The sequence below is a fragment of the Saccopteryx bilineata genome, chromosome 10 (assembly GCF_036850765.1).
Source record: "Saccopteryx bilineata isolate mSacBil1 chromosome 10, mSacBil1_pri_phased_curated, whole genome shotgun sequence".
Lineage (NCBI taxonomy): Eukaryota > Metazoa > Chordata > Mammalia > Chiroptera > Emballonuridae > Saccopteryx > Saccopteryx bilineata.
In genome coordinates, this window is record NC_089499.1 from 14315419 (window position 1) to 14339848 (window position 24430).

The following is a 24430-nucleotide window of genomic DNA, read 5'->3' on the forward strand; positions in this document are numbered from 1 at the left end:
GCAGGCATCTTTTTTCGGAGTTGGAAAAGATCTTAGGAACCATATCCGCCAGGGTTCTGGCAGGAAACAGATGGCACTCTCAAATTGGGTAATTTGAGGAGAGTTTAATAAAGGGGCCATTTATAGAGGGGTGGGCAGGGGTAGGGGAGCCACAGCCTAGGGCTGTGGGACCAGTAAGTGTGTTACATTTACACCCCTATGACCAAAGGGGTGAGAGAGGAGAGGCTACTGGGACCCTGAGACAGAGCGCCCTGTGGAGAGGGCTGCCCGCCAGGAGCCAGGACCTGGTGATACCACCGGGAAGAGCCAGGAGGCTGAATACGTGGTCAGTCCTCTCCTTCCCTCCTGCTGGGCCAAGAGCACAGTATGGGGCCAGGAAGTATATACAGTCCCCACTGGTCAGCTAGGGCAAGGCCAGGGTGGAGAAGGGTGGAGTGCATCTTAGGGGCACGCAGAAAGCATCCAGCACAAGGAACTACCCCAGCCCCCTACCTTGAAAGGAACTGTGTCTCAGGGGGGATCAGTGGATGAGCTGCGGCCGGGCTGGAAACTCAGTCCCTGGGGGCCGGCCACACTCCTGTACTCTCCATTTCACCCGAGGATTCTTTTTCTTTAAAAAAAAACAAAAAACTTTTCCATTGATTTGAGAGAGAAAAGGGGGGATGAGGGGAGGAGAGAGAGAGAGAGAGAGAGAGAGAGAGAGAGAGAGAAGCATTAACCTGCTGTTCCACTTAGTTGTTCCATTTAGTTGTACACTCACTGACTACTTCTCGTATGTGCCCTGACCAGGGATCGAATCAGTAACCTCAGTGCACCAGGACAACGCGTTATCCACTGAGACACCCAGCTAGGGCTGGATTTTTTACCCAGTAAGCATGACTCAAACCTTGAAAATGAAGAGGCCTTCAAATCAGGTGGCAATTGTTGACTCTCACGGAGGGTATATTCCAAAGCTATCCCACCAGGGTAAAGAGTCTACACTTCCCGCAGCTACTCCCCAAATGCCGACTTTGGTCAGACCTGCGTGCTACACCTTGGACAGGGGAGTCAAGGTTCCCACACTTCAATTCAAAGGAACCAGCTTAGAAAAACACATTTTGCAGCAGGTATGTGCACACAAACACAGATGGGTGAGAACATGTATGTGGCTCTGCAGGGAAGAAGAAAGGCACAATGAGGGAAGGAGAAAGACCTTCCATGCAACCTCCCAGTTCGGACAACCAGGCCCCTGGCCTTCGGGGAACTAACAGAGCACCCTCCCTCTCTAGCTGCACAGCATATATAAATATTAACAGCAACCGTGCATTGATCCACGAGTTGCCCAGGCCTGGAAAAATCCTCTAGGATATTTAAAAAATCACAGGTTCTTCCAAGCCTTTTAAAAGTTGACTGGCTGGCTAAAAAAGAAGCAAATTCTTGAGATCCTTTCTGTAGGCACGATCTGATCTACAACTTAAAAATGGAAAATCAAAATGTTATGTGACTCGCAATTTTCTTATATATTCTATAAACCTTGCTTCCTTTTAAAGATGAGAAGCTTCTCAATTCTTTGCATAATAGGCTTATTTCAAGAAAACCATGAAAAAGACTATCAATGATTAATCTCATGCAGATATTAGCATGATAGCTCTATTTAACGACAAATTGAAAAAACACCAGAGGACTCCTGTTTGGCTTCCTAAATGTTACATTCATTCATTCGTTCTGTCATGAATGTCTCCTGAGTCCTTATGTTTGGAACCGTAGGCGGAACAAAGTGCACCAGGACTCAGACGGGCAGCTGCGGGCCAAGTCACAAAGGAAGGTCCTCCCACCTGCTTCTGTCTCTTGTAGGTGGAAGTGACACATCGAACACTTGCGAACAGAGGAGTGACTGGAATGCGTCATGTGTTGGCACGTTCTGCTGGACAGACAGAGGGGATGACGACGACGAGACCGAGGGGCAGGAAGCCTCACGAGGAGGCCGCTGTGACAGCGCAGTTCAGGTGTGAGGGCGAGCAGACAGACAAACCCCTTCCCCAGATCAGAGAACGTGGAGAAGGAAGCCGCAGAGGTCTGGACCAGGTCTGCGTGATGCAGCAGGAGGAGGTGTGTCCTGAACACGCAGAGGGGGCTGAGCGGAGAGAGAGCTGCAGGCTGAGTGCCAAGGGAGCTGTGCCACCCCCACTCAGTCTCAAAGCCTGGTGCCCACAGGTGCTGCTTCGGGGGAGTTAGACGGGGCGCTCCTGCCTTGACTGGCTCCCTGGGTCACCGCTGTGGAGAGCTGCTCTCCCTCCGCACACCAGAGGTTTCCCCAGCTCGGGTGGGGGCAGCCCCCAGGCCCTGCAGCCACTGCTGTGGGGCCTTTCCTCTGAAGCCGGAGGGAGTGCACTGCTCCTTCTCCTGTGTGTCTAGAACGGGCTGGCGGAGGACCCTCCCCCAGAGGGAACGAGAGTGCTAAAGACCCAATAAATAAATAAACAAGTAAAGGCGCCAGGACCACCGACCACCGTGGCTCTGCTCAGCAATCTGGCTTTCTTCTCTGCTGAAGACGCAGATGTCACATAATCCCGTTAGTTCCGGGCTTCGGCGGACAGCTATGCTACTGACAGCCTGGTGGCAGCCAGCCCACGGAGCCAACTTTATTGCACAGAATTCTTCATGTTAAGATTTTCTCTACAGCCCGCAGCCCTGGACAGGCTGAACAGTTCTGAGGCCACAAGAGCGTGTGGCAGGGATCTTGTGAGGCAGGCGGAGCCGCTTCATTATTACCCGATGGTACTGTTGTGTCCCATACACGAGCTGCTGGATTAAACCACGTACTTACCTAGAGGCAGTGGCAGCGGGGACCTCGTACCAGCCAGGAGCAACTGCGTGTGGATTTGGCCAGAACTTGGTTGGCCCCAGGAGCAGCAGCGCCCCGTCCTACTGCAGCTTCTCTGGGGAAGAGTATAAACGCAGGGCGGACAAGAGAAGAGGGCTCCTGGGCTTCTGTCCCGACAGGCTCTGGGCTTGTGCCTGGTTGACTATGAAGCCAACTCGCAGCCCAAATTGAGAGGAGTCTAGTGAGAGTCTGACATACCCACGGCTGACTGGTCCCACGACTGCCCTGTGATAACTCTTGTGTCCCAAGGGCATCCCTGCCTGACTCTTGCACTTCACATTCAGGGCCCAGATGTGCTCTACCTCTGCATCAAACATTGCACAAAAAACCTAAAACCACTACTGAGGACACAGAGAAGCCTTATCCATCCACCCTCCTCGTGGCCCCTTCCCGCATCCCTGGAGGCAGCTCTCACGTCCCGCGTTGCCAGCATTGTCCCGCACCCCCTGCCCCTACCTCGGAAGGCGGTCTCACCTCAGGGCTCCACGCTGTTTTACAGCGGTAGCAGCAGCTGTAATAACAGCAACGTGGAGGCCTCTCAAGTGAGTCACCGCTTCCAAATATGTGCACAAACATTCCGTCATTTGTCCTAACAACTGCCCTCACCTCTCGGCAGCTTGGGGCAGAGAAGAATGTAGCTACCAGCAGCTTCCTTTTCTAACGACAAGGTCCTCCTCAGGAATGTCAGCAATCGGATCAGCTGCTCTTTCCCAAGACCTCTCGCCATCTTCCCACGGAACCCATCCTCTCCACTGTGCCCGGGGTTAGCGTGCCCATGGCCCAGGCTGGTCATCGGTTCTCTAACAGCCAGATGACAAGAAGCCCACCACCATCCCAGATAGTCTCAAACAACACCTGAGGCGCACCTGGGACTCCTCCCCCCCACCCCCCATTGCTCCACCTCAGGGAAGGGTGTTTCCTGGGAAATACCTCACACTCTCACTATGGATGCAGCCCCTAGACTTGCGCCCGAGACTCTCTGAGGAAGGCACTGGAGAGGAGCTGCAGTCCGTTAGCTCTCGCCATAGCCATGAGTCTCTGTCGAGGAAAGAAGCCACAGTGTGTCCTGTGACTAAAGGATGACTGGTGACCGCCGGGATAGCCTGGTGCAAGACTGCCTGACTGTGATGCTCCTCACTGAGTGGTGACTGACCAATCCAAGACGCTGTCTCCTTCTGGGGGTGGGCTGGGAGAGAGATGCGGCAGTAGCAGCAGAGAAAACACAGTTGAGGGGAGGCCGCAGAGAGAGGAGCAGAAGCAAGAGCAAAGAAGGGGGCATAGATACCCCCTAGCCACAGATGCCCAATTCTAAACAGAGGGCATGACAGGGAGTCTCCAGAGCTTTGGGGACATCCCGAACGGCGAGGTACCAATGGGCTGGCTGGGAAGTACAGAAACCCACGGGGAATGCACTGTGTGTCGCTGGCCCGAGTGTGCCCATGTCCCTGGGCATCTTCACAAGGAGCTCCCATCCCCCGAGGCAAACTGGGCACACCTCTTATAAATTCAAAGGGCCTGACTAGAATAGGGAGGAATCATTACTGGAGGAATAATTGAGCTTCAAAGAGATTAAGAGGCTTGCTGATACAGACACTGATGGCTGCTTACCCATCAAACATTCTCTTGTCTCTCTTGCTAACAGAACCCTGGTCTCTTTAGGGATGGCAGTGTGCCCAGCTAAAACTTCTCCCACAGCGTCCCTTACAGCTAGGTTGCCATGTGACAAAGGCTGGCCAATGAGACATAAGCTGAGTTTCAAAAGAAGTTTTTGCTTTCCTGATTGAACTCCCCTCTCCCCCGTACGCCGCCTCCTTCTCTACTTCTTCCTGCCTGGGTCATTCAGAGATGAGACCTCACCATGCAGCTGCCATCTTGGAACCGTGAAGATGAAAGCCATGTGCCAAGGACGGCACAGGTAGGAAGATTAAGAGAATGGATGGGTCTCTCATGACACTGCATGAGCCCTGAACTGGCTGCCTCCAGAATCCTCATTATGTCTGAAAAATAACCATCTACTTGTTTAAGCCACTCCTGATTGGGTTTTCTACTATTGGCAGCTGAAGGCATTCTTAACTGATACGCCTGCCTAGGTCACAGAGCTGCTCATAAATGGTGAAGCTGGGAATCTCGCCGAAGTCTCTACAACTCCAGATTGCCGATTTTCCCAGGACGACACCACCTCTAGCTCTCAGAACAAGGGGTCTGCAAATGTAACAAGATGCTGTACGTAAAGCACCTGACACATTAGGATGCCCAATAAATATTAGCCGGTGTTACTACTATTATTATTAAGCCAAGCCACTTAAATCTCCTGTTTTAGGAGACCCCAGACCTTAGTTAGACCAAAGACAAAGAGAAACCCAGAAAGAGGTGTCTCTCTTTCTGAGGAAGAGAGAGTAAGGAAGGGCTAGAGGAGTGGTCCAGTGAGATACACTCCCATTCCCAGAGCCTGCTTGTCCCCGGGAAGAGCGGCACAGATACAAAGTGACCCCTGGCGTAATCGGTGGATCTGAGTAACCCCTCCCTGTCCCTTCAATCTGGACCCAGGTCTCCTTGGCGCACACCTAGGAAGCCAGTCAGAGGTCCTGGAGGAGGGCTAAATAGGTTCAGTTAGCGGATCAGGCACTGTGGCAAACTCCCATTTCTCCTCCTTCCCCAGACACAGAAGTGTGTCTCCTAAAACAACAGACAACTGCCACTTTTACAACAGAAGATTGAAAACGGCACATACAGTATATCTAATAATAAGGTACTATTCTAAAAAGTGATGTTATGTCTGCAAAATGAAATAAACATTCTGTACTCATCAAATATGATATTCTCTGAGGGTTTTTATAACATGGAAAAATTCTTTTTTTATAATTAAATTTATTGGAGTGGCATTGGTTAATAAAATTATATAGTAGGTTCAAGTATACAATTCTATGACACATCATCTGTATATTGCATTGTGTGCCCACTACCCAAAGTCAAATCTTCTATCACCATATATTTGACCCCCTTTACTCTTTACTAACCCTACCCCCCTCCCTCTGGTAACCACCATCCTGTTGTCTGTATCTATGAGTTTTTGTTTGTTCATTTGTTGCTTTCAGTTTTATATCCCACATAGGAATGAAATCACATGGTTCTTGACTTTTCCACCGGACTTAATTTCACTTAGCCCTGATATTCTCAAGATCTATCCATGTTGTCACAAATGGCAGTGTTTCATTTTTCCTTAAGGAAAAATTCTTGTTAGGTGACAAATAGCTGGCATGTTAAACTACACATGTGGCATGTTTCCCAAGATTCTGTTATAATATTTATGCAAATACATATGTAACAAAATTAAAAAGGCAAGGAGAAAAATCTTGGAAAGCTGACAGTGGTTAACATCTTTAACTTGCAGTATTATGGATGGCTTTCTTATCTTGACACTTCTCTATATTTCTAAGATTTCTATAGTTCCATTTATAGCCATAAGCAAAATCCTTATAAAGAAGTGGAGGAGAGGTGAAACTGTGTTCATGACAGAAGTTGCGACATAGTTTTCATTATTTGGACAGGATATCTGGAGTCTAAACATGTTGCTTGCTAACAGCCAGAAAACGAACATTTCAGTGAAATATTCCTAAAATGGCAGAGTCTCTGGTGTGGCACTGTCTTCTCCCAGGAGAGCGGAGTTGCTTCCTCCCTCTGCTAGTGCCTGGGTCTGGGGGCCCATCCCTCCCTCCTCTGAAGCAGCTCTGACCTGAGACCTCTCTCTCACTGAGCTTCCCTGAGAGAAGACCTTCCTGGTAAAAGACCCTGGTGGTTCTGAAATTACTCTAGACTCGTTCCATCAATAAAGCTGAATACTAACCATCTTTGCCCAATTCAGAACACAGATATATGAGACACTTGCAGAAGTGTGGCTTGGTGTTCGTTCAAATGGTTTTGATGAAGTCAGGACCTGGTTTTTCTCTCTAATGAGATGAAATGTGAATGACATACTCAGAAACACGTTTTCTCTGCAACAGAGCTGTCTGTATAACCGGCCCTCCATAAAGGATCAAGCTTGTGTCTTTGGAACTGGGTCTAAGCCAGTCATCAAAGCCCCAGAGCAGGGGCAAACTTACCGATGGGAGTGCTGTGGGCCACCTTTCTTGCTGTTTCTCCTCCCAAAGGCTTGTGCTCCTCCATCACACAACGCATAACTCTCTTTTCCTCATCAAATGCTTGACCCCAGTGGCCTGTAAATACTATTTCCAGCATCTTGTCTTATTCCTGACACAGATGTCTAGCTAGACCTGAATGCTTAGAGATGAAAATTTAATTTTTTAAAATCGCTCACCCAATGGTTCAATATATTGTTTGGGACTCTTTTTTTCCCCCTGGGCCAAAGATCAGAATATTCAATACTTAGTACGTCAGAGATAATGATAAAACCATAATTAAAAACTCACACGACAGTAGGTTTTCTTCTCAAAACTCACATGACCATAGATTTTCTTCTCAACGAAAGAAATTGTATTGTCTCATACAATTTCGAGACTTCATTTCCTTGCACTTGGGAATTACCAGAATGATATAAGCATTCTGTGCAGAGTCTAAGTTCAAGTTCAGATTATTCAGCCTCATCTGTGACATATGCAGAACTACTAAATCCCATTTGAGACAAGCGCTGCAAGGCTTCCCCTATGACCCTCATCTGGCTTAACAACACAGCCATTTTTCATAATGTGGAGTTCAACAGCTTGAAATGTTATAACTCTGCAAAAAATAAGATTACCATACAGCAACCGTTTCTGAGCTCTGCCTCTCTGAACATGGAATCTGTACTACATCTCAAGTACAATCCAGACTTTATATAAAGAAAGAGTTGGCTAACAGAGCAAAAAGCGTTGCAAGGGGAAATATTTAATCTAGACAACAAATTTTTCAAGCAGCCATCTGACTCAGAGAATGCTAGAATCGGAGGGACAGTGGAGATCAGCTAGTTTGACTCCTTCAACTTAAAGTCTGGGCCTGAGTACCCCTCCAAAGGGGGGATGACTGGAATAAAGCCACACAGTGAGTAGGGGTGGGGCTCCCTCCTGGGCCTTCAGAATTTTTAGAGACCAATAAGTAACATTAATGTTGAGACCTAATATTCCTCCCTTGCCCAAAGACACAATGTCTTCCTCTGATCTACTGAATAAAACCCACCTTTGTAGATTTATTTCATATCTCTCCAAATATCTGCACAGGCTCCTCTGTGAACCTGAGATACTGTCTCCCCTGTTGCAGCCCTCTGTCCTGATTTCATCTAAAATATACCCTCCTCTATGCAGCCTTCATGGTTTCTGTACTTCGGGATAATGCTCTAACCAACTGAGCTATCCAGCCAGGGCCAACGGTTTCTATAACCTAATATGCTCTCACCTTCCTGAACAAATACACCAGCTTGTCTATACCTCTGTTAGAGAATGTACCTTGTTTTGCACTTTTATTTGAATGTTTGTTTTATATACTGCAAGTTTCCAGAAGTCAGGGAGAAATGATTGATTCATATTCATTATTCTATGATCCTTTGCTTATAGTAGCTCTTAAGATACTGAGAACAAATGTATGCATAACACACTTCTTAAATTTATTCATTTTAGAGGGGGGGGAGAGACATTGATTTGTTGTTCCACTTATTTATACATTCATTGGTTGATTTTTGTATGTGTCCTGCTTGGGGATCAAACCTGTAACCTTGGTGTATCAGGACAATACTCTAAGCATCTGAGCAACCCGGCCAGCGCAACACATTTTTCTTGTCTATAAAAGCAGATCCCAATGAAGAGTCAACTAACGTCGCTTCAGTAATTCTGTGTACATGGACTTAAAAGCACACTTTTTCCTTACCTTTTCTTCTCAACATTTTATTATAAAGATTTTCAAATATACAACAAAACACGTTTAAGGCAGCCTAGGTTCTACCATGAACATTTTACCATACTTGCTTTATCACTTATCTATACACCTATCATTCCTCTGTCCATCCATCAATCAACCCATCTAATCCTTTGAAGTATTTCAAAGGGAACTATAGATATCATTCTTCTTCTCCTAGACAGCTCAGCATGCCTACCATGAACCACAACTCAATATTACATTTTCGCCCTGGCTAGGTAGCTCAGCTGCTTTGAGTTTTATCTCAAAGACCAAGGTTGCAGGTTCGTCCTCCGCTCAGGGCACATGCAAGAAACCACCAAGGAACGCATAAATGTATAAATAAGCGGAATGACAAATTACTGTCTCTCTCTCTCTCTCAAAAATAGATTTAAAAATTTTTTAGCCTGACCTGTGGTGGCGCAGTGGATAAAGCGTCAACCTGGAAACGCTGAGGTCGCCGGTTCAAAAACCCTGGGTTTGCCTGGTCAAGGCACATATGGGAGTTGATGCTTCCTGCTCCTCCCCCCTTCTCTCTCTCTCTCTCTCTCTCTCTCCTCTCTATAATGAATAAATAAAATCTTTAAGAAAAAAAATATTTAAAAAAAAAATTTTTTTTAATATTAATTTTTCTTTTCAGGTAAAATTTGTATTTAATGAAATGTCCACCTCTTAAGTATACATTCCCTGAATTTAGACAAATCTATACTCCTCCATAGGGAACCACCGGTTTGTTCCTCTTCCCCACCACAGACTAGTTCGCCTGTTTTAGGATTTCATATAAATGGAATCATACAGTATGTACTCTTTTTGTGGCTGGCTTCTTACACTCAGCATGGTTGTTCGTCTTACACATGTTGTTGCATGTCTTAGTAATCTTCCCTGGGATATTGCTGAATAGTATCCCACTGTACGAGTATAGTGTTTGTGTACCCTTTTCCTATCGATTCCCTATTGACCTAGGTGATGCATATGTTTATTTATCAAAATAGATTTAAACAACCATGAGTAAAATTTTTTTTTAAAGATTTTATTTATTCATTATAGGGAGAGAGAAAGAGAGAGAGAGAGAGAGAGAGAGAAGGGGGGAGGAGCAGGAAGCATCAACTCTCGTATGTGCCTTGACCAGGCAAGCCCAGGGTTTTGAACCGGCAACCTCAGCGTTTCCAGGTTGACGCTTTATCCACTGCGCCACCACAGGTCAGGCAAAATTGTTGAGTCAAAGAGGTTTATATTTATACTGCTCACAAAAATTAGGGGATAACCCCTAATTTTTGGGAGCAGTATAATTAGATAAGAAAGGATTTTTTCCCAAAGTGATTATAACACTTTACATCCCTACCAACATGGTCTGAGAGTTCCAAATTCCTGTTGGAAGGGTTTTGATTGATTTAAGATTTGAAATAAGACTTTTTTTTTTTTTAAGTGAGAATAGGGGACATAGAGAGACAGACTCCCGCATGTGCCCTGACCCGGATCCACCTGGCAACTCGCGTTGGGGCTGATGCTTTAATCAACTGAGCTATTAGAGCCTGAGGCTGATGTACTCAGACCAACCAAGCTCTCCTCAGCCCCCGGGGCTGATGCTCGAACCAATTGTACCACTGGCAGCTAGAGGGAAAGAGAGAGAGAAAGGGGAGATGGAGGGGGAGAGAAGCAGATGGTTGCTTCTCTTGTGTGCCCTGACCAGGAATCAAACCCAAGACGTCCATACAGCAGGGCTGATGCTCAATCCACTGAGCCAATTGGCCAGGGACTGGTATAAATTAAATATATATATATATATATGGGATATTTTATATATTGATTTTACTGAAAGAGGAGGGAGAGGAGGCAGAGGAAAGAGAAGCAATTCACTTTAGTTATTCATTGGTTGCTTGTCGTATGTGCCTTGACCGGGCAAGTCCAGGGGTTTGAACGGGAATCTCACTCAGTGTTCCAGGTCAACACTCTATTCACTGCGCCACCACAGGCCAGGCTAGTATCAGTTTGGATGAATTGTATTTTTCAAAGAATGTGTAGACTTCATCTAAGTTGTTGAGTTTTTTGACATAAAGTTGTTCATAATATTGCCCTACTACTTTTTTAACATCTGTAGGATAACCCCTCTTTTATTCTGGATATTGATCATTTGCATGCTCTTTCTATATTTAATTTTTATTTATTTTTAAAAGAACCAAACATTTAGTTTTATGAATATTCTCTATGTTTTTGTCTGTGTTTCACTTCACTGATTTATGCTCTTATCTTTATCATGTCCTTCTTACAGTGACTAAAGTTTTACACTTAAGGAAAATAAGTAGTAAGACTTTACTTGACTAAAATTAAATAAAGAGCTTTGACTAAAGACATGACAAAGAAGTTTTGGTACCTCACTAATATGTTGAAGTGTACAATGAACTATGCTGCCTATTTATTTGGGTGTTAATAGTAGTACTGTTAATTATGTTCCAAAAACTAACAGCGTCCATTAGAAGTTTTCAAGTTCCATGTCTTTCTCTATTTATAGATACATTTCAAACTTGCTCATTCAAACTAATTATGGGAAGAAGCAGCTTGCATTTTAAATGTTCTTTAGAAAGTATATTGTCGGTTTTACTTCTTGTATAGTCAAGTAAGCTCCTCCTGGACTAACTATAAATTCTGTAAACGCGAGGCCAAATATAAGAAACAACCACCTAAAGGCACTGCAGAAAGACAAAAAATTAGGTAGATTCTGGAGAAGAGTTGACACTTGGAAGAAAAGACCTAGATATGTTTCTCAAATTTACAGCTTTATTTTTTATTTATTTTATTTTTTTATTTTTTATTTTTTCTGTATTTTTCTGAAGCCGGAAACGGGGAGAGACAGTCAGACAGACTCCTGCATGCGCCCGACCGGGATCCAGCCGGCACGCCCACCAGGGGGTGACGCTCTGCCCCTCCGGGGCATCGCTCTGTTGCCACCAGAGCCACTCTAGCGCCTGGGGCAGAGGCCAAGGAGCCATCCTCAGCGCCCGGGCCATCTTTGCTCCAGTGGAGCCTCAGCTGCGAGAGGGGAAGAGAGAGACAGAGAGGAAGGAGAGGGGGAGGGGTGAAGAAGCAGATGGGCGCTTCTCCTGTGTGCCCTGGCCGGGAATCGAACCCGGGACTTCTGCACGCCAGGCCGACGCTCTACCACTGAGCCAACCAGCCAGGGACCTCAATTTTACAGCTTTTAGCCCAGTGACGGACTTCAGTAAGTGCCAGACTGGGTGGCTAAAACTCCAACGTCAAAAGCATAAACACCTGGGGGACAGATTTCAGTACAACCACAGCCACTGGAAAGAGAAGAGGGAATCCCACCAACTATGGAGTCAGAAAGCAAGAGCCTCAAGTTCCATGTGAAAGCTCTGCCCAGCTTTCTGGCGGACTGCTGAACCACGCATGTATGCGGAGGCCTCTAAGCAACCTAGTGAGGAATAAAATAGCCGAGCCAAGAACTGAGGTGCTTCCCAAGAGACAGAGTTTGTGGTGTTAGTTCAACTAAGCTAATTGCTGGCTAAGGCAAACCAAAATAAACAAAAACTCACCCCGGTCCCAAATAAATCTCTTCAGCAGAATAGAATCCAGATTGTCCATAACAACAGTGCAAGATTCAAAATACAATACAAATTAAACAAAGAAATAGGAAAATGCAACCTACCCTCAAGAAAAAAGACAATAACAACCCCAAGATAATCCTGATGTTGCAATTAGTAGATACGAATTTTTAAGCAGCTATTATAATTATGTTCAATGGCATAAAAGAACATATGAAATCTATAGGAAACCTGGGAAGAGAAATAGGAACTATAAAAGAGAACCAGGCCCTGGCCGGTTGGCTCAGCGGTAGAGCGTCGGCCTAGCGTGCGGAGGACCCGGGTTCGATTCCCGGCCAGGGCACACAGAAGAAGCGCCCATTTGCTTCTCCACCCCTCCGCCGCGCTTTCCTCTCTGTCTCTCTCTTCCCCTCCCGCAGCCAAGGCTCCACTGGAGCAAAGATGGCCCGGGCGCTGGGCATGGCTCTGTGGCCTCTGCCTCAGGCGCTAGAGTGGCTCTGGTCGCAACATGGCGACGCCCAGGATGGGCAGAGCATCGTCCCCTGGTGGGCAGAGCGTCGCCCCTGGTGGGCGTGCTGGGTGGATCCCGGTAGGGCGCATGCGGGAGTCTGTCTGACTGTCTCTCCCTGTTTCCAGTTTCAGAAAAATTAAAAAAAAAAAAAAAAAAAAAGAGAACCAATTGGAAGTTCTACAACTAAAATAAATAAAGTATTTAAAACTTAAAGAAAATTCCTAGATGAGCTAAACAGAATGGGGGAAATGATACAGGAAAAAGTCAGTGAACTTCAAGATAGACCAATAGCAATTATCCAGTTTGAAGAACTGAGAGGAAAAAAGATTGAAAAAAGACTGAATAGGATTTAAGGCCTTTAGGACAACATAAAAAAGTCTACCATGAGTGTAACTGTTGTCCTGGGAGAAGAGAGAGAGAATGAGATAGAAAAATATTTGAAGAAATAATGGCTAACAATTCTTCAAATCTGGTATAAAACTCATATTTATAGATTCAAGAATCTCAATGAACTACAAGCAGGATAAATATAAAGAAACCCAAATATAAAAAGAATAAAATATTGAAAGTAGCCAGAGAAAAATGATACCTTACATGCAGGTAACAATGATTCTAGTGACCACTGAAGCCAGAAGATGGTATAACAGCATCTGGGGGGAAAAAAATCCTCAACCTAGAATTCTATATCCAGTGAAAATATCCTTCAAGAATGAAGGTAATCATATGTTTTAATCATAACTTTTAATTTTATACTGAAAGTTAGGCATGCGGCAGTTTACACACCAATTCATAGAAACTTTAAAACACATTTTTAAATAGTAATTAAAATACCAAGCGAACTGGGAGGAACCAACAAAATCTGTCCTCAGTTTTCCTTTAATATTGAATAGTCGGTAAGAAGTTATTTTTATGTAATCTGAGTCTTTTACATTCTGCCAAGATTTTCTGGATTAAAGTGTCTGTCTCTTCTTCTCTCTCCTTTCCCACAATTATGCCACTAGGAAAATGAAGAAATAGTTAAATTTCACTCCTAAGCATTTTTCCAGATCCAGAGAAAGAATTCAGAACTGACCATTAAAAACTTACTTGCTAAGAGTTCAAAATAAAGGTGGACAAACTATTAGGCAAGAGGAAAGAAAACATATAGGCAAAGATATCCTGAAAGAACACATTCAAGTCGGAGAAATAACTGCAAAGATTGAGACTGAGTCAATATTTGCATTAGAAATCTCAACCTGAATTAACACATTTGTTGGACTTGTTAGCTGAGAAATAGTTCCCCCGGGAGCTCTGGAAGTCTGACCTTCTCCTGCACATCTGCTCTTTTATGAGTTCTCTTAATACTTTTTAAGGCTGCTGCTAAGTGTTAATTATTGTTCAAAGAAGGATTACCAAACAACCTGTTGGTAACACAAAACAAAGATTCCCTTCATACTGGCCTTCCTTAAACCCAGAAGCAGACGGTTTTCCAAACTGTTAACATCCCAAGCTGACTGCCAAACTCAGTTATTAACCAGCCTTTGACATCTAAACAACAGCTGTGTTCTGTCCTGCAAAAAGGGCAGCCTCACCCAGACAGTGACTCTCCAAAGGTCAGCTGTATCCTGCAGCAGGAAGTCCACTCCATGGTTGGTGGCACACGCCGGCACAATGGAATGGCCTATGTTTGTCCCAATTCCCTTTCCTCCCTTTTGGCTAATCTTCCCTGGTCGTAAATGTTCAGCTGGCCTTGCACAGGAAGCAGGGGCCTTAAACTTCATCCTGCTCACACACCGCTGCTCTCGCTCTGACACAAACTCTTTGCACTGAGGATCGTCTTAGTGTTGCCACTGGAAATGGTGCTGATGACAACAGACCAGAAGATCAAGTAAACATCCCTGCCTCCAAAGCGAGCACATTTATTTAGTGTCAGGCACCGCTGCAGTGCTTTCTTACGATCATCGCTCCCATTTTACAGGTAGGGAAGCTACCATTGCTCAGGGCAACTATATGAACTTCCCATGGTCAGGTGGCTTTGGAAGGACACCACGTGAACATCCAGTTCTCTTTGACACACGTCCAAGCAAAGGTCATTCTACTCTGGCAACCTTTAAAAGTAGAGACACCCTTTAAAACGCCAACTGGATTATAAAAAACTTGTCATATTGATGGGAAGTAGGTGGCAAGCTGATTTTAAAATTTACCTGGAGGAGTAAATGAACAGAAATAGTTAATTTCATTTTAATAATAAATAATGTAGTACTTGCCTTTACAGATATGAAAATTTGTTATAAGGCTAACACATAAAAACAGTATATTTGTTTATCTGTACAGTGCCTCGTTGATAGTAAGTACTCAATAAATGATTATCATTATTATAATATGCTAAGTGCATTACATGTATACACATATTACCTCATTTAGCTTTTTTTTCATAGGGAAGCTGTAAGGACAATTTTATCCCCATTTTACAGATCAGGAAACTGAGGCACAGAGAGTTTAAATAACTTGCTAAAGGACACAGGTAAATAAGTGTGATATCTGAACTAAGGCTGTCTTACTTCAGAGTTAAGGGTACTAATAATATCAAAAGAATCTAAATGTTCATCAGTAGGTAACAAATAAATCCAAGTATATCTGTATAAAGAATATTCCTGAAATGAGGAAGATCTATACATGAAAAGATGTCTAGAATACATGTAAATAAGCAAAAAAACAAGTTCTGTTTTGTAGGCAAAAATGTCATTTTTGTTGAACAGTAATTATGTATGTGTAGTCATAGTTGTATATGAAATACGTGTGTACATGTTATATACATGTACATACATATGTGTATATGTGTTGTATAAAGTACTACATACACACATATATATTATCCTTTTCTAATCTTTTTTTTTTCTTTTTTGTATTTTTCTGAAGTGAGAAGCAGGGAGGCAGTCAGACAGACTCCCACAGCGCCTGACCGGGATCCACCCGGCACGCCCACCAGGGGGCGATGCTCTGCCCATCTGGGCTATTGCTCCTTTGTGGCCGGAGCCATTCTAACACCTGAGGTAGAGGCCATGGAGCCGTCCTCAGTGCCTGGGCCAACTTTGCTCCAAGGGAGCCTTGGCTGTGAGAGGGAAAGAGAGAGATAGAGAGGAAGAAGAGGGGGAAGAGTGGACAAGCAGATGGGCACTTCTTCTGTGTGCCCTGACTAGGAATCGAACCCGGGACTTCCACACACCAGGCCGATGCTCTACTGCTGAGCCACTCGGCCAGGGCCTAACATATTTTTTTATTGTTTCCATCTGTTACAAGCATATAATAAACATGCCGTGTAACAAAAAAAGATTTTTTAAAATAGTTCACTACCTAAAAAAATAAAAGATTCTTTAACATGGCCTGTGGTGGTGCAGTGAATAGAGCACTGACTGAACACTTTGAGGTCACCGGTTCGAAACCCTAGGCTTGCCCACTCAAGGCACATACAACAAGCAACCAACGAACAGCTAGAGTGAAGCCACTATCTCTTGTCCCCTGCCCCCTTCTCTGTAAAGTCAATAAATAAAATCTTTAAGAAATAATAATAAAAGATCCTTTTCTTTTCGAAGGAAAACATTTCTACAGACAGGTTAAACTGCAACTAATTTAAAGTACAAGGGGTCCTCCCCAAATAGGAGGGTTTTTTTTTTTCATTTTTTTTTTTTTTTTTCATTTTTCTGAAGCTGGAAACAGGGAGAGACAGTCAGACAGACTCTCGCATGCGCCCGACCGGGGAGCCACCCGGCACGCCCACCAGGGGCAACGCTCTGCCCACCAGGAGGCGATGCTCTGCCCATCCTGGGCGTCGCCATGTTGCGACCAGAGCCACTCTAGCGCCTGAGGCAGAGGCCACAGAGCCATCCCCAGCGCCCGGGCCATCTTTGCTCCAATGGAGCCTTGGCTGCATGAGGGGAAGAGAGAGACAGAGAGGAAAGCGTGGCGGAGGGGTGGAGAAGCAAATGGGCACTTCTCCTGTGTGCCCTGGCCGGGAATTGAACCCGGGTCCTCCGCACGCTAGGCCGACGCTCTACCGCTGAGCCAACTGGCCAGGGCCAAATAGGAGTTTAGTACAGCCGTTTCCACTGTAAAATGGCACTCCAAGTCTGAAAGAGAGGACAGTCTGGGCTTTAATGCAGACCAGTTTACACAAGCAGCTGCGTCTTCGCCGTGTCTGGCCTGGTGCCCTGCACACCTGTGTGTAGGATTAGAAAGGCTCTTCCCTGTACAATCACTTCTTTCAGAGAGTGCTGGTCAACAGGCATAGGGTATAGAGAAGTGAATGGCTGCTTGATTATTGACATGATCTGGGTGGTCCAATTCTAACCAGACTCAGTGAGCCCAGACATTGATTAGTCTGAACTGAGGCAGGCCCCAGACTTCTGCCAAGGCTGAGCTTCAGTCAGCAGTCGGCAGTGGTGGTTGGAAAGAAGTTGACCCCCTGGGTGTGGGGTGAGGATGGAGGGTAATCTGGTCCAGTTAGTGTTCTCTATATTGACCACCGGGTTGGGCCAGCCTGGAAACTTTAGTATATGACAACACCCCAACCGCATCGCAGAGCGGGGGTGGGATTGGGAGAGCCTGGTCTGCCCACTGGTTAACCCTGCTCCCTGGGGCTGGCCTGGAGACACACTGCCAAGTCACACCAGCAAGCATCAGGTGGTGAAGGAGTGGAATCGTCACTTGATGCCATGTTCAGTTGCGTTTCAGATAAAATTTTCCCGAAGCTGTCTCAAAAGCAAAGTGGCAAATTGTTTTCTAAATTCATCTACCAAGGGATTTTCTTCTTTCCTTCCTTCCTCCTTCCTCCCTTCCTGTTATGAGACATGTACCCCTGCTCAGCCTTCTAACCTCATCTGAAACTTGGTATGACTCTGGCAGGAGACAGCTCAGTCACCTGCCAAAGGACAGGGAGGATATATCCTGTGACAAAGAACCGGGACACAGGGAGTCTAGATTTGATCAAGACTTTGTGTGCTACCATCTAGCATGATGGTGATGACAGTAGGTGATGAGTTTCCCATTGATGGTCAAACTTTTGACCTTTTAAATTTATTTTCATTTTTAGCATAGAAAACAAAATCACATTTTAAATCAGGCTGCTCAAAAATACTGATATCAAAAATCACTACTTTGAAGCAAATACTTTTCAATGCTTTTAGTTCCTTTTTAACCAAATATGTTAATATTGCCATTCCTTGGCTTATCTATTCCTCTATTAACTTCCTGTTATAAGTTTAGATTTTAGCTCTTGACACTGCCTACCACATTTCCCCATCCCTTACATTAATGTGTGAAGAACTGTTCACCGAAAAGCCAAGGACTTTATTCTGATATTTATTTCCTTGTACAATTTTTTTCTTTGCATTAACATTTCCATATTTATTTACTTATCTCCTTCCTTCCTTCCTTCCTTCCTTCCTTCCTTCCTTCCTTCCCTCCCTCCCTCCCTCCCTTCCTCCTTCCCTCCCTCCCTCTCTCTTTCTTTCTTTTTTATCAAATGAGAGGCAAGGAGGCACAGAGACAGACTCCCGCCTGTGCTCTGAGTGGGATCCACTTGGCAACCATCTTCTAGGGCTGATGTTCTGCCCATCTGGGGCTGCTGCTCCATTGCTGGGCAACTGAGCTATTTTTAGTGCCTGAGGCAAGGCCTTGGAGCTATCCTCAGTGCCCAGAGCCAACTTGTTCATTTAAGCTATGGCTGCAGGAGGGGAACAGGGGCAGTGGGGGAAGGGGTGGAGAAACAGTTACTGCTTGTGTGTGCCCTGACCAGTAATCGAACCCAGGATTTCCACACACCAGGCCGATGCTTTACTCCTGAGCCAACTGGCCAGGGCCTATTTATTCATTTTCATATGCACTTACATTTGAATTTTCCAAATATTCTATCTGAACTATCAATTTAAATAATTATTACTTTCCAAATATATGGTCAAGTATATCTGGTAATCTGTGAATTCCAAGGTCACTGGACCTATTTTTTAAACACATTGGGCTTCTCTAGGCTGTTTTCCTATGTTGGTTCCCTGCTTTCTGAATTCTGTTCTCCTCTTCTTTTTAATTTATTTCCTCGTTTTTCTAAAGTATTCTAGTTGTTTCCTAGAAAAGGATCTACAGGAAGCAAAATTTTGAGCCCCGCAGATTTAAAAATGTCTATGTTCTATGCCTACACTTGACTGAAAATTCAAATGAGGATAAAAGTTCTAGAATGAAAGTAACGTTCTCTCAGGATACTGTTGAATTTGTTCTATTATCTTCTAGCTTCCAGTATTAAAGAACTCTGATAGCATCTGATTTTCATTCCTTTGTAACAAGTTTTCCCTCTCTAAGCTTTTATAATTCATCATTTCTGAAATTTTAAATGTTGATGATAGTCTTGGTATGGGTTAAATACTTTTTATTCCCCAATTCATGGGACCAGGCATCTTTCAATATTGAGAGTTTTGACCTTCAGTCTTGAAATGATTTATATATTTTATTATTTCTTTGATAATGTCTTTTTCTCTATTTTCTGTATTCTTTCAGCATGGAATTCCTATTAGTCAGATACTGAAATGTCTAGACAGGTCATTTAAATTTTTTATTTATTATTTCACCTCTATTTTATTTTATTTTATTTTTTTGTATTTTTTTGAAGTTGGAAACGGGGAGGCAGTCAGACAGACTCCCGCATGTGCCTGACTGGGATCCACCTGGCACGCCCACCAGGGGGCAATGCTCTGCCCATCTGGGGCGTCGCTCTGCCGCAATCAAGAGCCATTCTAGCGCCTGAGGCAGAGGCCACAGAGCCATCCTCAGCGCCTGGGCCAACTTTGCTCCAATGGAGCCTTGGCTGCAGGAGGGGAAGAGAGAGACAGAGAGGAAGGAGAGGGGGAGGGCTGGAGAAGCAGATGGGTGCTTCTCCTGTGTGCCCTGGCCGTGAATCGAACCAGGACCCCTGCACGCCAGGCTGACGCTCTACCACTGAGCCAACCAGCCAGGGCCTCGCCTCTATTTTTTTTTTTTTTTTTTTCATTTTTCTGAAGCTGGAAACAGGGAGAGACAGTCCGACAGACTCCCGCATGCGCCCGACCGGGATCCACCCGGCACGCCCACCATGGGGCGACTGCTCTGCCCACCAGGGGGCGATGCTCTGCCCATCCTGGGCATCGCCATGTTGCGACCAGAGCCACTCTAGCGCCTGAGGCAGAGGCCACAGAGCCATCCCCAGTGCCCGGGCCATCTTTGCTCCAATGGAGCCTTGGCTGCGGGAGGGGAAGAGAGAGACAGAGAGGAAAGCGCGGCAGAGGGGTGGAGAAGCAAATGGGCGCTTCTCCTGTGTGCCCTGGCCGGGAATCGAACCCGGTTGCCTCTATTTTTTTATCTCTTCATTTTTTCGTTTTACCTTTGCAAACTCACTGATGTTTTTTGCCCTATTATATTTAAAAATAATTTAAATTAGTTATACTTTTATTTTTTGAGGTCTCCTTCTTGTTCTCAAATATTCACTTTAAAAAAACTTTATCATGAAAATTCCACTTTTGCCCTGGCCAGATAGTTCAGTTGATGAATGTTGTCTGGAGGTGCAGAGGTTGCTGGTTCGATGTCCGGTTAGGGCACATACAGGAAACAGATTGGCGTTCCTATCTCTCTTTCCCTCTCCTTTCCTCTCTCTCAATAAATTTTAAAAATATTTCACTTTGATGTTCAAAATAACGCCGTACACATTTGTGCTCAGCAAGACCTCAGAGTCATCGTCTTCCTAGATAGCACTGGGTGGTCCAGGTCCTAAATTAAGGAGGTTTTACGTCAAAAAATAAAGGTGGTAGACAGTTACCTTCCTGGCTACTGCCTGCCACCTAGACATCAAGCTAGCATTCTGATCCCCACGTTGCTTGGGCAGGCATCAATAACAAAGAAGAGATTAATCTTGCCTAACCAGGTGGTGGCGCAGTGGATAGAGCATCGGATTGGGATGCCAAGGACCCAGGTTTGAGACCCCGAGGTCACCAGCTCGAGCGTGGGCTCATCCGGTTTGAGCAAAGCTCACCAGCTTGGACCCAAGGTCGCTGGCTCGAGCAAGGGGTTACTCGGTCTGCTGAAGGCCGACGCACGGGTCAAGGCACATATGAGAAAGCAATCAATGAACAACTAAGGTGTCGCAACAAAAAACTAATGATTGATGCTTCTCATCTCTCTGTTCCTGTCTGTCCCTATCTATCCCTCTCTCTGACTTTCTCTCTGTCTCTGTAAAAAAGAAAAGAAAAGAATAAATTTCAAATTTTGCTCATTGTAAATATTTAAAAATTACTTATTTTAAGATTATAGATTTCAACCCGAGAAAGTTTTCCTGGCCTCATCCATTCCTAGGGACTCATTCCACAGCAACTTCTCGGTAAGGCCAGGGCTGCGGTGGAACCAAAGCTTTTAGCCCGGTCTGGCTGGCGGCAGCCCCCTCGAGAACTCTCCCCATCCACGGATCTAAAGAGCCCTGTTTTGAGCATCATCTCCAACATGTTTGGGCAACAAATGAACTCTTCTGGCTCCTCTGAGGAGATGAGGATGATGCCCGGCCTAAAGATAGCCCCAGAAACAAAACGGCTGTCTGGTCTCTGGAAGTTTGAACCGTATGTTGTGACAAACACCAAGCAGTCTATTTAAATAAATCAGTCTTCCTTTAAAGAAATATTGCACAATTCAAATAGGGCTGTCTAAGAAGTATTTTAGTGGCCAGCACCTGAGATCACTTCCTAATTGCTCATGGACTAGCATCTCTCATCTCAAAACAGAACTGAGCCACTGAAACCTGCTTTCTAACACCACCCAGGGCTCTCCCGTGCTTGCACTCCGAGGTGTGGCACCCTCTAAGTCTGAAGCACCAGGTAACTTGGCCATGTGATGCAGGAAGGTGCCGTGTTGACAACTCTGGAAGTTGCGTTTCTTTCTTTCTTTTCTTTCTTTCTTTCTTTCTTTCTTTCTTTCTTTCTTTCTTTCTTTCTTTCTCTCTCTCTCTCTCTCTCTCTCTTTCTTTTCTTTCTTTCTTTTCTTTTCTTTTTTTTCACAGAAAAGTTTGATAAAATATATGATTTCAGAGAATTAATTCAGCTGTGTGTCACTTTAGAGACTGATGCAATCTTACTTTTAGCTTAAAAACCCTTCCAAGGGGCGAGGAAACACTGGCAATATGGCAAACACAGGACAGACTTTCATACCTCCCATTGGTGTTAGCCTGATAGCAAATGTCGGGAGCTGTTTTTCCTGCTGTCCAGCCAACATGTGCCCCCCAAATGGCACAGCGCGTGCACGGATCTCCCAGAATCAGTCTTTAAGCGGACTGCAGCTGCTCTGAGTCCTTCATCTCTCGCACCCCTCAATCCAGCAGTAACACAGCTTTTAAAAGCACCCGCCCTCCCACCTTTGGCTCTGCTCATCTGCGTGGTTGCAGCCCGTTATGTAACTGCCACCTTCACAAAGCACCCAAGTGCTGAACTTCTGTCTATTCCTTAAATTATGCAAGGCTTGACCTTATTGCTAGAAAATACCTAGCATATGTTCATTGTCCTCAGAGGTTCAGGAAGCATTTTATAGAGCTATTACTACTTTATTCACCAGTCCTCTGATCTACGCTTGTGCAACAAGGAGGGAATTCATAACTCGCAGACTGGTAAGTGGGTAGAGTAGTGAGTCACCTCTTTAGAGTCCCATTAATTCATCAACGTTTTCATGAAATAATTATATTAATTGCAGTCCCTTATTCAGCCATGTAACTATGTGCCAAACGTTGTTTCAAGTGCTTTACACACATTTATTTGTTATTCTCCCAGCTAGGAATTATTTTTATTTTTATATATAATCATATTATTTTTCTAATGTTTAGTCTTGCTTTAAAGACGAGGAAACAGAGGCAAAGGGATACAAATGGTGGGATGGAAATACAAACCCAGGCAGGCTGTGTGTCCACAGTCTCGCCCGGATCACGGCACAAACTGCTTTCCCTCCTTGTGCCCCTGGCCCAGGGCTGCGCGTGCTGGGATTTGGAGGGCTCTGGGCACGTGCTTGGCTCTGGTTTACTTGGGTGTCCCGTGGCATTGGCAGTCGGCAGGCCACAGAGGCTGGGGCATCCACACTACAGAAGGTGCTCAGAAATACCTTGGCAAATGGGGTGTTTCCAACAAGAATTCCACTATGCTCACTATTTTTCCAAGGTATGCCCCAAAGTGCTTTGAAAAATAATTTGGCTCCCGGGAAAGACAGCAGCTTGGCCCCAGGCCAGTTTGAACCTGAGAAGGTACCCAGGCTACAACACTGAGCTGTGGGTGTTACATTCTGGGTGGGAATCCGGACATGGGCTAACCCAAACCTGCTCTCGAGATGGGAAGCTGCAGAAAGGCCTATAGGCGTCCACACGGACAGCATCAGGGAACTCAAAAAGGAAGCAAACACCGAAGGTACGAACTGTACCTCTCAGACGGTGACCTGTGGGCTCCCTATAGCAGGATCATCTGCGGAGGTATTTTGTTTGTTTGAAATGCAGATACTCAATCAAGTCCCACCCTGGGTCTACTGAATCAGGGCTTTCCACTATTGGGCTTAGAAGTCTGGATTTTAGAAATATCCCCCGGTAATTCTGATACATTCCAAACACTGAAAACCATTGCTTTGGGTCTCTGTGGTTTCATGTCAGGCATCAGAGAAGAGATGTACTTTAAAAGCAATACAAGGACTTGGCTGGTTGGCTCAGTGGTAGAGCGTTGGCCTGGCGTGCAGGAGTCCCGGGTTCGATTCCCGGCCAGGGCACACAGGAGAAGCGCCCATCTGCTTCTGCACCCCTCCCCCTCTCCTCCTCTCTGTCTCTCTCTTCCCCTCCCGCAGCCAAGGCTCCACTGGAGCAAAGTTTGCCCGGGCACTTAGGTTGGCTCTGTGGCCTCTGGCGCTAGAATGGCTCTGATTGCGGCAGAGCGACGCCCCAAGATGGGCAAAGCATCGCCCCCTGGTGGGCATGCCGGGTGGATCCCGGTCGGGCGCATGCGGGAGTCTGTCTGACTGCCTCCCCGTTTCCAACTTTGGAAAAATACATAATTAATTAATTAATTAATTAAAGCAATATTCAATTCAACAAGTAGCATTAAGGTCTGAAAATCAGGGTTCTAGGTCCCAGTTCTCCTAATAGCTTGCTGGTTGACTTTGGGGATGTCCTTTGGCCTCTGTGAATCTCAGGCTCCCCATCAGTAATATCAGGGGACTAGGTCTTCCAGATCAGAACCCCGTGCTTCCTACCTAAGAGTACCTAACAACTCGCCATGCCTGAGTTGTTACTCAAACAGAAGTGCTGAGGTCCTAAAAGGAGTGGTCAGATGAGTACCTGTTAGGGCAAAGACCGGCCAGTACGGGCTGGAGTAGGGCACTGGGCTTGACAGCGGGGGGGGCGGAGCCTGGACTGCGGTGGCCATCCTGATAGGGCAGGCATCACGGTGAGGGGAGGGACCAGATGTGAGGACACGGGGCAGGGGAGTAGGGAGGGAAATGAGGCTGGGCTAAGTGAAGGGAAAGGTGTGAAAACCTGGGTGGGAGGTCAGAGGGTTCCAGGTTCCAGAAGCCCTTGGAAGCCAGGGAGGCAATGTAGAGCCTGAGGGAAAC

General features: G+C 45.5%; 1 protein-coding gene and 1 pseudogene across 2 annotated transcripts in view; both read right to left on the reverse strand.

The window, feature by feature from the left end:
- The window catches only part of CTDSPL (CTD small phosphatase like), a 129104-nt gene that overhangs the window by 77922 nt on the left and 26752 nt on the right, over positions 1-24430 (reverse strand). The gene's annotated exons all lie outside the window — the stretch shown is intronic.
- Positions 5396-24430, reverse strand: part of LOC136314532 (uncharacterized protein C3orf38-like) — a 35452-nt pseudogene continuing 16417 nt past the window's right edge.